Consider the following 13,185-nt stretch of genomic DNA (forward strand, 5'->3'; position numbering starts at 1 on the left):
TCTTTGGGTTTTATCCAGCTGTTTCTTCAGAGCATTGACCACCCTTTGGAATTTCATTATTTGTGCTTAGGTTCCACATAAATCAGTTAGAAAAATACCAAGGGATTTCCCGTATCCATTGCTTAGGCTACTTAAAACTAGGCTTGGTAAAACATTTGACAATGTGCTGAATAAAGCACTAAAGAATTTAATTTCCTGCCCTGTAAGTGGGAATGATCAAATAATCTAATGTATCATCTCCCTATCCAATACCATGTTTTTTTGATCACTAGTACATTAAAAAATCATTCCTTAGGCAGCTGCTCCTCAGCATTGCTTGATTTTTTTTTTTTCTTTTTGACATTAAGGCTATTTTTTCTCAGTTTGATGGCACATTTTGAAAATACGTCTATTAATGGGGTTTTTTATTATGTCTATTTTAATTAATCTCCATTATTATCCAATTACATGACCCTAAAGCACTCTCCCCTTCTGTAGCAATTCCCACCCTGTATCATTCCAGTCGGTTATGACATTTCATTTCTCAAGAGAGGAGGAAAGGGAAAAAAGTTCTTGAAGTGAGATTTTCACTTTCAGCCCTTCCTGAATACACAACAGCAGCCAGTTAATCCAGTAAATCCAGTAAATCTAGTACCTGCGAGTCAGTCTTCTTTACAAAGACTGTATTCACAAATGCATTTTACTTTGAAAATAAAATAAACAAAAAATCCAAATGAAGAAGACAAATTTACGGTCAATGTGATAGACCTGTACTTTCACAATTTTTATTTGATATCAACTTCACTAGGGCACTAGTATGTTCTGACTCAATAGTATTATCTCTTCTGTAGCTGAAAGACAAGTACATTTAAAATTTAGCTGAAAACACAGATTAGGGATAGATATCTGTAATATTTATCTTTATGATACATTTGTGTCTATACAGACATACTTAAGATCAATAAGTATGATTATGATTTTTTATATCTATCCTTCTAAACTATTAGTTTAAATTAAATTTCCCATTTGAGAAATTTAAAATTACTGTGTTTTTTTCTATATTTAATATAGCCAACATTGACACTACAAAGAACTTTAAAGTCAATGAAAACTCTAGAACAATTAAAAGCACGTATTTATATTGCATATCTCAAAGAAACATGCAGAGCTAAGTAGATAGGGACATTACTTTTCTTACTTTTTCTATTTAAAATATCCCAAAACACCAATATTTCTATCTATTTAAGCAGATGAATATGAAAACAGTAATAAAGGAGATTATCTGTGTGGGACAGAAGACAGAGAAACATGAACCACAGCTATGACAATATATTTGAATTTGACATTGGGAATGTGGCTTTAGATTTCAGCACTTTATCTCCTAATTAAGAGCAATGGCATGTCTTCCATAGTGGCATGTAGTTTTTGCCATTAAGAAACAGCTCTTATCCCTGAAGCTTAAAGTAATAGAAGACTTCAGCATGTGCCTGCATTACTACAATACTTTGCAGCCCAATGTGTATTTTGTACTAATTTTTTAAGGCAACTTGTTGGTTTTGCTATGCTTTGATTTAGCCTATGGATTACAACTGCAGTAAAAAAAAATTACAGACAAATGTCAGACAAAACCCTCCATATTAGAACTAAAACCAGAAAAACATAGCCTTATTTTTCCACAATACATTTTAAAGTAAACTCAAGTAAAAATAAGAAAAAATAGTTTCACAAAAAAACCCACAACCATTGGGGGCCTAAGAAAGAAAACAGAAATTAAAAAGGAATTCCAGATTTTATACAGAAAAGAACAATGCAGGATAGGGTCACATTTATTAATTACCTGTTCTTTTAATGATCCATTAATATAATAATATACCCATTAACTGTTGATACTGTAATGTTCCCAAGGCTTATGCAAATCCATTATTAAAATATCTCTTTATCTAATATATTTTCTACCTGAGTCTGGAGTCACTACTTGATGTGTATTTGTCATTTTCACTGGTAATAGATTCTATCACCTCTACTAGTGACTTAGTATGGAAGCACCACCACTGATTCTCTTTGCTGAAACTGAAGTCTGATACTGAAGTCTTCAGTTTGTAGATGCTGATGAACACACAACCTTTTAGACTGACTAAAATCATGATGCAGTCCAGTAATTTAAAAAAAATTATAATTACATGTTTAATTATCTGCTATCCCTACCTGTGCTTGCACACTTGCTTGAACAGCCCACATTCTTGAGGGCATGGCTGCCATCCAAGGGACCTTGACAGAAGCTTGCCAACACTAACATCTTCCTAAGGAAGACAGGACCCTGAGGTGCCAGCTGGGTCCAGCAGGGCCAGGGGGCAGCTGTGGGGGGCTGTCCCTGGCAGCAAACTGACCAGGGGTCACCTATCTGGGCAGCAGCAAGGGACTATTTGGGATGTGAGCACAAGACAGCCCCAAAAGGCAGAAAGGGACTGGCCTGTTTACACTTTGCTCATCAGACCACACAAGGAATATTACCCTTCGTGCAGGAAAGACATTTAACAAACTGGCTGAAGGTGAGAGTAATCCACCATGGCAGTGAGGCCAGAGCTCTTGCCATGTGCGGAGAGACTTCAGGACAAGGGGTGGTTTAGTCAAGAGGGGAGATGGCTTCAGGGGCACCCAACAGCATCTGTGGCACCAATGGGAAGGGATGGAAGACACAGCCAGGCTCTTCACAGCAGTTTGTGGTGGGACTGTAAGAGTGACACAAGCTGAAACAAGAGAGACCTAGGGTGGACACAAGGAGAAGGCTTTTCCCCAGGAGGACATCCCAGAAGTAGAGCAGAGCCTACAGAATCTGAGATGTCTGCTGCCTGTGGAGTTTCACATCCTGACTGTGTGAAGCCCCAAGTATCCTGGTTTGACACCCCAGATGAGCCTGTTCTTGCAGGAGCTGGGGTTAGTGACCTCCCCAAACCCCCACCAGCCCATGAGACTACATGGGTATGTGATTCGTATTGAGGACAAACAGTAAGTAGTCTTGCTTTTTTTAGTTTTAGTTAACAGAACCTAGAACAACAGTGATCCTGCCCTTCTGTATCTTTCCTGAGGTACTTGTCCACTATCGTCATGCAAGAGAATTTGCATTAATTTGAGTCTGCCACAAATCTTCACATGCTCACCTCTTTTTTTTCAGTAGTATCAGACATGCTGCTTCCTTCTGCTCAGTGCTTAATGCGTTTCCAATCACCTGTTCATGGGTTTAATCATTTTATGCTTTGTTTATTATGTCATCCTACAAAGAACATTACCTATTCTCTACACCTTCACAATCTCCTATTGCTTTTTATTATTTTCTAATAATTTCTAATTATTAGGAATTTTTCTAATGCCTACTTGTCATCACAAAGACTGAGAAAAATAGAAAATTAAGACCCAGAAGATGGTGCCAAAGAGACTTGATCATAAAGTCAGTTGCTAGTATATCACTATTCATTCCTACATCACCAAGGGAATGCAAAGTGAGCTGGTATGAACTATCATAAAGTTAATTTTACACTCATGAAATGATCTGTAAGGATTTAATGACACAATTTTCCCTCTGCTATAAATTATACAAAGTTAGAGAATCACAGAACTGCAGATTTGTTCTGCTTGGAAAAGACCTTAAAGGTCATCCAGTCCAACCACTCATCTGACTCTACAGAGACCAGTGATAAACTGTATTCCTAACAACCACATCTATACATCTTTTTAACACCTCCAAGAATGGTGATTCAACCACCAGACACTGGAAACTGCTGAAGTGCCTTTTATTCCCTTCTGAATGCCAAGACTGATACAAAAGACATGGTGCAAAACAGTTGTGCTAACATTGTTTTGCGTATCTTCTCATGGACATTCAAATACACAGAGATAATGAAGGAAACTAAATGACCCAGATATATCTGCATACAATCATATTGGGAATTTCCAGCAGTATACTGAATTGTGATTTTTCTTTACATACATCACCAAGAAAGTACATTTGTTAACACAATTGAAATAGTGTTTGTTTGTTTGTTTGTTTGTTTTTTAAAGAAGTAAGTGTCATCTTAAGTCAGCAAAGACATATTCCTATACTGTTAGTAATTTTTGTTAAAGTAACACTATAAATTAAAATGTCCCTCTTTTTTTGGAAGTTCAGAAAAGCCTATGCTATGGAGGCTAACAGTTCAGAAACAAGGATATAGAATCAATACCTGCCCAACATACAGTACTTTGTCTTTAAGGCTTTTTTTCTCTATCCATTATTCCTCCTTCTTATGCAATTCCATTAAAGCAGAATACTAATTCATCGTGTTGGATTTTGAACCCCCTAAATTCAATTGTTAAAAATTCACTCATTATCACTAACCATACAGTACTTAAATTCTTTTTTGAATATCAGTCTTCCAACAAATCCATCAGCTAAAGGCAAAGGGTAGAAAAGGATGATTTTATTTTTTTAGGGGGTGAGAGGGAAGGCGATTGCAAAAAAATGCTCACAGAAATTCTTCAGGAATAAATCACTCCTTCATCTTTTCTGTAGGTTAAAGGCAAAGAGAAAAAACTCATACACACATATTCCAAACTCTTTATATTGAACTTCACTGTCCACCAATCACTGTAGTTTCTAGACACAGAGAATCCAATATACATTGCAGGCTCTGCAATGTATAAAAATTTATTGATGTTTAAAAATAATGTTTGATTTATTAAGATGGAAGCCAGTGCTTTATCAAGATTAACATAAAGGGTGAAAAATCCCTGTTTTAGCCCAATTCAGTTTAACTTATTGAGAAATGAAGGCAAAAAAAGTTTATCTCTGACGAGGATAACACAAGAGGTCAGCAATGCTGAAATAAAAGTGATGTTATACATTTCTTGAAACATAAAAATGCAACAGGATTTTTTTCCATAGAATGGGAAAGATGTAAAAGTTCTTATCATGCAGAAGATTGTGCCTAGAATTTCCAGTGCCAAGTGAAGTATCTAGCTCTGAGTACTTAGACCACATGAAATCCATTTTTTGCTTCCCACAGATTTTTAATAAAATTTTTGGTCTAGGTCTTAGCCCAGAAGCAGTATCACCAGAAAGGTATATCAAATTTGGAAATCTAATTCAATACACAGGGGATGGCCAACAGATTTATTTCTTTGATCCATTACAGTACAAGAAAAACTTACCTCTGGACAAAAAAAGCTTGCTTAAGGATGAGTAGTGTACTGCAAAAATGAATTCCTAGAGGGATGATACTCCACCTTTTGGTCCAAACCTATCTTCTAGTCCTAATGCACATTCATCCCTGTCTTCATCAGAAACAGCAATGAAAACAAATACATATCATGGTGTATTCATATTAAAAAGATAGGATTGTTGAAGTGCCCACACTATACCTCCTGAGGAAGGAGGAAGGACAAATATTATTGCAGCTGAGGGAAATTGTGTAAAAATTTGTAGATACCTGAAAAGAATATTTGTCTCAAAACAGCTGCCCTGACAAAGTGGACACTGTGCTCAGGTGGAGGCCTCACTCGATAGCCATCTGGACTCTGCTCTCTCAGGGAGAGACCCCCATATAGGTTACCACTCAGATAAAAGGGGCCCTATTCTCACAAGAGCAGCCCCTCCTTTAATGGCCACCCAGATAAGCTGAACACTGGCCTGGCAAGGGGAGCTCTGTTTGGTGGCCACCCTGATAGGCAGATTACTGTCCTTATTCCATAAGGGACAGGGGCAGGCAAGCTGCACCCTGTGGAGGCAGAGTGACATCTTGTGTGTGCCCCGGGTAAAGACACTGGAGAGGACAAATGCACAGAAATAAGGATTATTGCTGTGTCAACCCATCTGGAGGGGCCAAAGTGAACACCTGGCTTTGCAAGATATGCCACGCCCCCTCCAAAAAATAATAAAAAAGATAGGGTCAGGCAGCATAAAAAAGGCACACTCAAAATGCTGGATGTGCACCTGCCATCCAAGGACCACAACTTCCTACCAAGATCATCGCTGGATCCAAGGGTGGTGACATATTTTTGTCTCTCTCTCTCTCTCTCTTGTGTCTGTTTCTAACCTTAACTGTGCACATGAGCACAGTTAGAAACTATGACAAACATAGTTTCTAACTTTGTTAAGATTTACTACCCACTGCTTTGTTAAGTTCTGACAACTTGTTAAGTTTTTGTTGTTTTGACAACTTCCTTCAGTTTTGCTAAATTATAATCCATTGCTTTGAAAGTACCGTCCTTGACCTGGGAGGGGGATTAATAGGGAGCATCTGTCATTCAGTTTAATTGCCGGGACAGTGTTACACTGTGACAGATTTATTGAATCCCAACGTGGGCCTGGAACCCATGACCCTGGGATTAAGATAAAAAAGTAGAGAGAATAAGGGAGAGAGACTTATGGGTTGGAAACTAAACTACACAACTTTAATGAAACAGTGATGATGAAAAGAAAAAAAATACTCAATATATACAAATATACAGGAAAATTGATACCATGTTCCTCCCCTTTTTCACCCAATAACTCTCAAGTCACCACTGAGGCTGCAGGGCAGCCCTGGGAAAGTCCAGGCTGGACTCCTGGAGCGAGCAGCAGTCAGGAGTTGGAGGCAGGAACACACAGATTCAGGCTGGCACGGATCAGGACCACAGGCAGACGAACAGACAGAATCCTCCCAGGATGCTGAAGCAAACAGGGACAGGTGAAGAAGGGGAAGCAGGAAGGGGCTTGACTCTCATGATCCCTCAATACTGAGTATGATCTGTATGAGATAGAATATCCTGTTTGGTCAATTTTGGCCATCTATCTTGTCTATTCCTCCCTAAAGGAGGGTTTGCAGGTGTGACCTCTTTTACTCCTTTTCTCCTTCCTGAGGGCAAAATGTTCCTCAAAACTGAGCAGTGTCCTTGGCTCTGCACACCAGTGTCTAGCTGTAACTATAAAAGTTGAGTGTTATCAGTCCCAGAAGCAGACACTGACTGAGAAACTTGCTGTTAATTTCAGCAAGTCCAGCTGCTTACAAGAGACTTAGCTGAAAGCAGAAGTACAAGACAGAGAATTACCTTCATCCTGGCCCAAACCAGGACACCCATGCAAATAGTAATTTCTGTAGGATGATTAATACTCTTTGGATTGAAGGCATACAAAATTATGCTAGATGATGCAAAAATTGAATACATTTTTTTCAAAAGCTCACTCTAGCAACAGCAACTCTCTGTGTAGAAGAAAAAGTATTATAGTGGATTATAATTTAAAGGCTAGATATTATGTATTCCATACATAGTACCAGAATTTTTCTCATAAACCCACTGCTTTGACTCTACCACTAGACTTTTACTGCTTGCTTTCCCAAAAGTCTGCAAAAAATATGGTATGATCAGACTGAAAAACATCTTGCTATAAAATATAACAGTGTGTAGCCAAAATATTTGGATACATTCCTGCACTACTAATCCGAAAACTGTAAGTAAGGAGTAGGAGCCATAGAAGTCAATAGAATAGAACTGAAGCTGACCTGAATGTAATTTTCAAATAAGGATTTAATAATGCAGTTAAGATTTATGGAATGTTAATTAAAAATGCCAAAAGATTAAATACATTCATCGTGATTTGACTGTTCAGTATGTGGCAACTGACTATTAAAAGCACAGTCGTTCTTAATGGTACTGCAACAGAGGATGTAATTAGGATTTATTCTGATTCTGTGGCCATCCCTAGATTTTCAATAAATTATTATTCTAAATCTAGATATTAAGAGCTGAGTAAGTACTACAAAACTGTTCTGCAAACAGCCACTTCTTTACAAACCCATTTGCTGATTTCTTCATCTGAACACTTCTGAAAGTTTGTGTTCTTGATTATCATCAGTGTAATCTTCAAAGAAATCATGAGATGAGGACCACACTAACATTCTTTAAAAAAAAAAAAAAAAAAAGAAAGAGACTGAAGGAGAGGGAAACAGTCTCTGTCATCACTGGCAGTGAAGATGTAAGAATCCAAGCTTTCTGATCATTGGTATAAACCATACAGCCATCCACCAGTTCTTGTTCCTCTTACTGAAATTAACACAATTCAGTAGGAATAGTTTCTAAAAGCCTTCAACAGTGACCTAAACTAGAGGCAACCCAATAAAACAAGGCCAGCACATGCTGGTATATGTGACAGCTGAAATATGCAGGCATACAGACTTACTTTTAGGTCAGAAATCTAAATTACTAAATTTAGATTCTGAATCCTGCCAGTGACTTTTAAGTAGTACAAATTTCTAAGAATAGTGCTGTAGCATAGCTTAGTGTGACCCAAAAAGGAAAAACTTTTAAGTGTTTCTAACATTTGCTAATCCCTCCAATGTGCTACCTCTCCCTTAGACAGTAGAAGCTCCTGATGCTGGATTCTCCAGCACTCATCCTCAGCACACAGCCTGAGCCTATGTGAACAGGGAATAGAAAAAAACAATTCCCCTTTTCTTTGCAGTGATGCTGAGAGGCATTGTCCAAAGGTGGAGGACTGCAGACTGTCTCTAAAGAGGCACTCCTGATCCCATTGTCTCTATGCTTATGTTCAGCTCAGCTAAGAAAGCTCTCTGCAATTGGAAAGCAAGAGAAGTGTTCTTGAAAAGCCTGCAGTCCTAAAGCATCACAAGCCACCATTCAGAAATTTCTTTATAAATGCTGAAAAAGCAAAACTGAAAGAATAATCTGTCAGTTGTTCCTCTACTCTGTTTCAGACAACTTAGAAAAGAGAATGTGCAACAACGTCTATATCACTTTAGGATTCTGAGACTCATGATGCAAACATGGCATCTAGATAGGCATATGCTCATTGTACAGGTCTATGTGTATGTACCTATGTGTATGGCAGTTAGCTATAAACAGCATGTATGTATCATATATGCACATACAAATAAAAAAAATGAAGAGAACTTCAAAGATATACCAGCCTAAGAAAGAAATATGAAATTATGGGGAATAGCAAACTTGCAAGCAGCTAAAGCTTCACAACCATATTTTTTACTATTGTATCAGTTAATGTTTATACAATAGAAAATCAGCAAACATTTGCCTAGCAGTAGGAAAAGGTATTAGTCAGGGATGTAATATAAGTCCAAAATAGGAACATTTTCCTCCAAATTTTTTAAATGAGTTATTCATATCATCATCACTAGTTGTTAAAGGTTACAGCTTTTTTCACTTATACTTTGGCTTATATTGAACAATTTAAAATAAAACTTATGAACTCTGGTACAGAAAGAAGCTTGGAATCCCTCAGGTCAGTATCCTGTCTTCCTTTCTAGAAACCTTTTAGATAATTCTTTTATCTGTTTGATGCTTGCCCTTCACCCATTGTGACTTTCCTGCTAATTTCCATTATTTTGTCCATCACATAAAAAAGAGAAATTGGTAATTTTAATGAAGTAAGACCTTGTAAACAGTGATCATTTCTTTTAAAAAGCTAGAACTATACATATTTTCAGTGTAATAACTCTTCTCAATTAATATCTTTCATGGATTATTTTCACTATTTATTTACACTACAGTTGCAATTTACAGGTTCAAAAACCCATTATTAAAATGCACAGAAGCAAGACTGACACACACACAGAGGATACCCATATTTTATTAGAGCAAAATAAACTAGTAACTATTTGAACTGAGTTCACAAAGAATGGAAATAGTGTAATGAATAAAAGAGTTGGCACAACTTCACTGAAAGAAAGAGAAAAGCTACTTAATCTGATGGCAAATAGGGAAATTTTCATTTGTAAGAACAAGGTAAAGTATAACAAATATGAATAAATTTAACACAAGCATATATACAATTGTATAAACAATGGATTTGTTGTGTTTTAATTTATCATTTTTCTAATGTGGGCAGGGCTAATAAAAGTCTGTCTAAAAACTGCCTTCTTGTCTCCTTTCCTCCTGCACGAAGTTCAGCACTAGATACAGCCACAAGACAATTTTGGCAGTTCTGGGTGCTGGATTCAAAGTTTTTGAATGTAATAGGGTATTTTGGTTTGCTGTTTTTTTGTTTGTTTGTTTGGGGTTTTGTTTTGTTTGGTTTTTTTTTTTCATTAATTTACTTTTATTTATTTTTCTTAAGCAGAAGTGTCTTGATTGGCTTTCTAAACTAAAAAGAAAAATAAAGGAAAAGTTAGGAATAAAAAACATTCAATGTTAATGTTTTTATTTTAGAAAGAAAGTAAATAGTATCATTAATAGGAATACAGAAAAATGGACAGGAAAGCATTAGAGTATTTTGCTATGTGAGTAATTGCAGACTTTTCTAATTGAGAAAAAGGGAAAACTACTATCACCCACCCTTTTTTTGTTTTGTTTTGTTTTCAGTGATCTACAGGTATCTAAACATATTTAATACTTTTCCTTTTTAAAGCAGGTGAAACTTAAAGATGAAAACCTTGGTCACCTTAGGGCAATTTAGTCTGGAGGCAAAAAGTACTTCAGCTGTTTACACTGGAAATGGTTCAAGCTCAAAACAGAAAGTGAAAAAGGAGCAGTCATGAATGTGGGTTGAATCATGAAACAAACATTTTGCAAAATAATTTTTAAAAAATTACTAGGATATATTAAAGAACTTGACACTTATCAGTTGTACAAAGGATGATGTTATTCAATAAACTCAGAACATATTTTATCAGCTGGTGACCAAGGGATTTTTCTGAACTGATGAAGCAGATGAGCTAGATAATATGAAAGAAAAGAATCCCACTATCTGAGGTCAAGTTTTCCTTTACCTGGATAAAAAATTAAAGGCTGCTCTCATCTCTAAAGATAAAAAGGTTCTCTCAGAGAAATTATTCTTAACCTGTGTCCAAGGAGAATCTTGTTGTCCTAAAGAAACCAACTGGTGATGACAGTATGACATTCAGAAATCATGTTCTATCATGCCATGCAGCTGCTACATGCAGTCTGAGAGGTCTGTGCCCTAATGGCTGTCTGGATCACTCCAGAAAAAAAGCCAGTTTGATTTGGACCTCCAGGAGGATGGTATTTTTCAGAGAACTTTTAAATATTTCCTGGTCTCTGGGTGGAAATAGAAATTTCAACAGCTTTGCTTTACACCCCAAAATATTGAGGTCAGTCTCATGGTTTTGCCAGGAGAGACTCATGATTTTCAAATAATTGAGTTGGCGGCATACATAGGACTATCTTGCACCAGGGAGATCTGTTTGCTCTGAGCAAATACAAGGTAAAGGTAGTCAGAATAACTTCTAAATATCAATCACCAGCCTGGATTTTCCCAGAAAGCATCAATCAGCTTATGTTGTCATCAGAAGACAAGACAAAGGTAAAAGATTTTTATAAATGATGACTTAGACACTAATTGTAGAGCTATAACTGAGGCTCTGGGAACACACAGGTTTCGAAAAGTAGCAAATAGGTAACCCTACCCTATGTTAGTCACAGGATTCCTAAGAAAGAATAAAAGTGGGAGATTTATTAGAGAAGTATCATAAAAGAAGTTGTTTTGCCTGTGTCTCATTTGTCAGGAAGACATCTTTGCAGTAGATTTCCTCATTAGTTACACCATGATCACAGCAGAAATAACAGGAAAAAGGGAGTATCCTTTGAACTGAGCTTGTGATTTCTGCTCCGGTAAACTATCTATACCTCTGCAGTAGTGTTTGTATCACTCCAGCAAAGCCATTGATAACTTTTATTGTAGTAAGTTACTAATCATATACTCTTTGTTTGTGTAGATGCCTTATGTGTTATCTTCAGCTTGATAAAGATGCTGAGCACTCATTGTTGTATCTGAGGTTAGTAGTTCCCCTCTGAATTTATTGCTATGATATGTGAGGTGAATTGAAAAAAAAAAGGAACATTCTGTCTGAGACAGAGCACCCAAGAAAAGTGGGTACTTTTGATGTTGATGTCTGTGAGCCCTTCTGTCTACATCCATAAAATAGGAGTAACATACTGTCTATGCCACAGATATTTAGGAGAAAATTCACTAATATTTAAGAAACAGATATTTCAGATAAGTGCCAGAGAAAAACCGTTGGTGAAATTAATGTTTGTCTTTGAAACAGAGTCTGCATAGCAGGCAGCAGTAGTCATGAAGGTATATTTAAGATATTTAAAATATGATACGGATACATTTAAAATGCTTCAGACAAAATACAGAAAATTTCCTTCAAGTACTTCCATACTACCTCTTCCCTTCTGAATCAGTCATGCAGAGAAAAGAGTAGGTGCTTCCATCGTTGAAGATGGTATCACAAACAGATTAGGTTGGAATGAAAGTTCCCTAAGTTATACTTAAGTCAATGTTACAAAGTCATATATTCTGTGAAAAATACTTCAAGTGTAGATGTGTTTTCATGCATCCATAGATGCACAGAAAGATCACAGGAATGATACAGTATCATTTTGTAATTATAATTTTAAAAGAACATCAACTTGGAGTCAAATCTATGGCTTATTTTCAGATTACTTTCTGCTCATGCAAACACAATCATGTTACACTTATAAAACAGCCATAAATACAGAAAAAAAAACCCATTAGTTCACTGGTACTGACAGATGATAATAAAATGCTGCCTGCCTACCTGGGATGCAGAGAATAAATGCTTTATTGAATAACAATTTCAGCCATACTCCCACAAGAAGTGTATGAAGGTAGCAGAAGCCTGGTGCTCTGTTAGTGAATCTTGTCCTGGCAGTGAAGTGGCTGCTTGATACAGTCCTGAACTGCCATAAAATTATCCAGAGTGATAGAACAAAGTTTCGGTTTTGCCTGACCTGAAATCTCTTTGTAAAGCACCAAGAATAACTTGAATAAAGCAGACAGATTAGCACAAACACAGTGGACTGTTTAATGACTTCATTCCTTTTGTTAACTGGATTCCCTAGCCTAAGCAACAAGACTTAACAAAAGACATCCATCCAACCTCATCCTTCTAAAGTCCTAGCTAAACATCCTCCCACCAATGATAATTACCTAATATTCCATCATGCACTTATAAAGGTAACTTCAGATATTGCACTCTGAGGCTATGAGAAAAAGTTGATTAAAAAGGCAGCCAATGTGGCTGTGCCAACACTTAATTATTCTAAAATTGCTTTTCTTTATGTTTCCTGTCTTACAGAGTCGTTCTTTTGAACACTAATCCCTAAAACACACCACCAAATCATGGTAATATCAGAAGCTAATGGACCACCGCTTCTGGTAAGCCACAATAT

At 36.7% G+C, this 13,185-nt stretch overlaps 1 protein-coding gene across 3 annotated transcripts in view; it reads right to left on the reverse strand.

The window, feature by feature from the left end:
* Nucleotides 1–13,185, reverse strand: part of ADAMTSL1 (ADAMTS like 1) — a 405,610-nt gene that overhangs the window by 288,062 nt on the left and 104,363 nt on the right. The window lies entirely within an intron of this gene.

The sequence above is a fragment of the Heliangelus exortis genome, chromosome Z (genome assembly GCF_036169615.1).
Source record: "Heliangelus exortis chromosome Z, bHelExo1.hap1, whole genome shotgun sequence".
NCBI lineage: Eukaryota > Metazoa > Chordata > Aves > Apodiformes > Trochilidae > Heliangelus > Heliangelus exortis.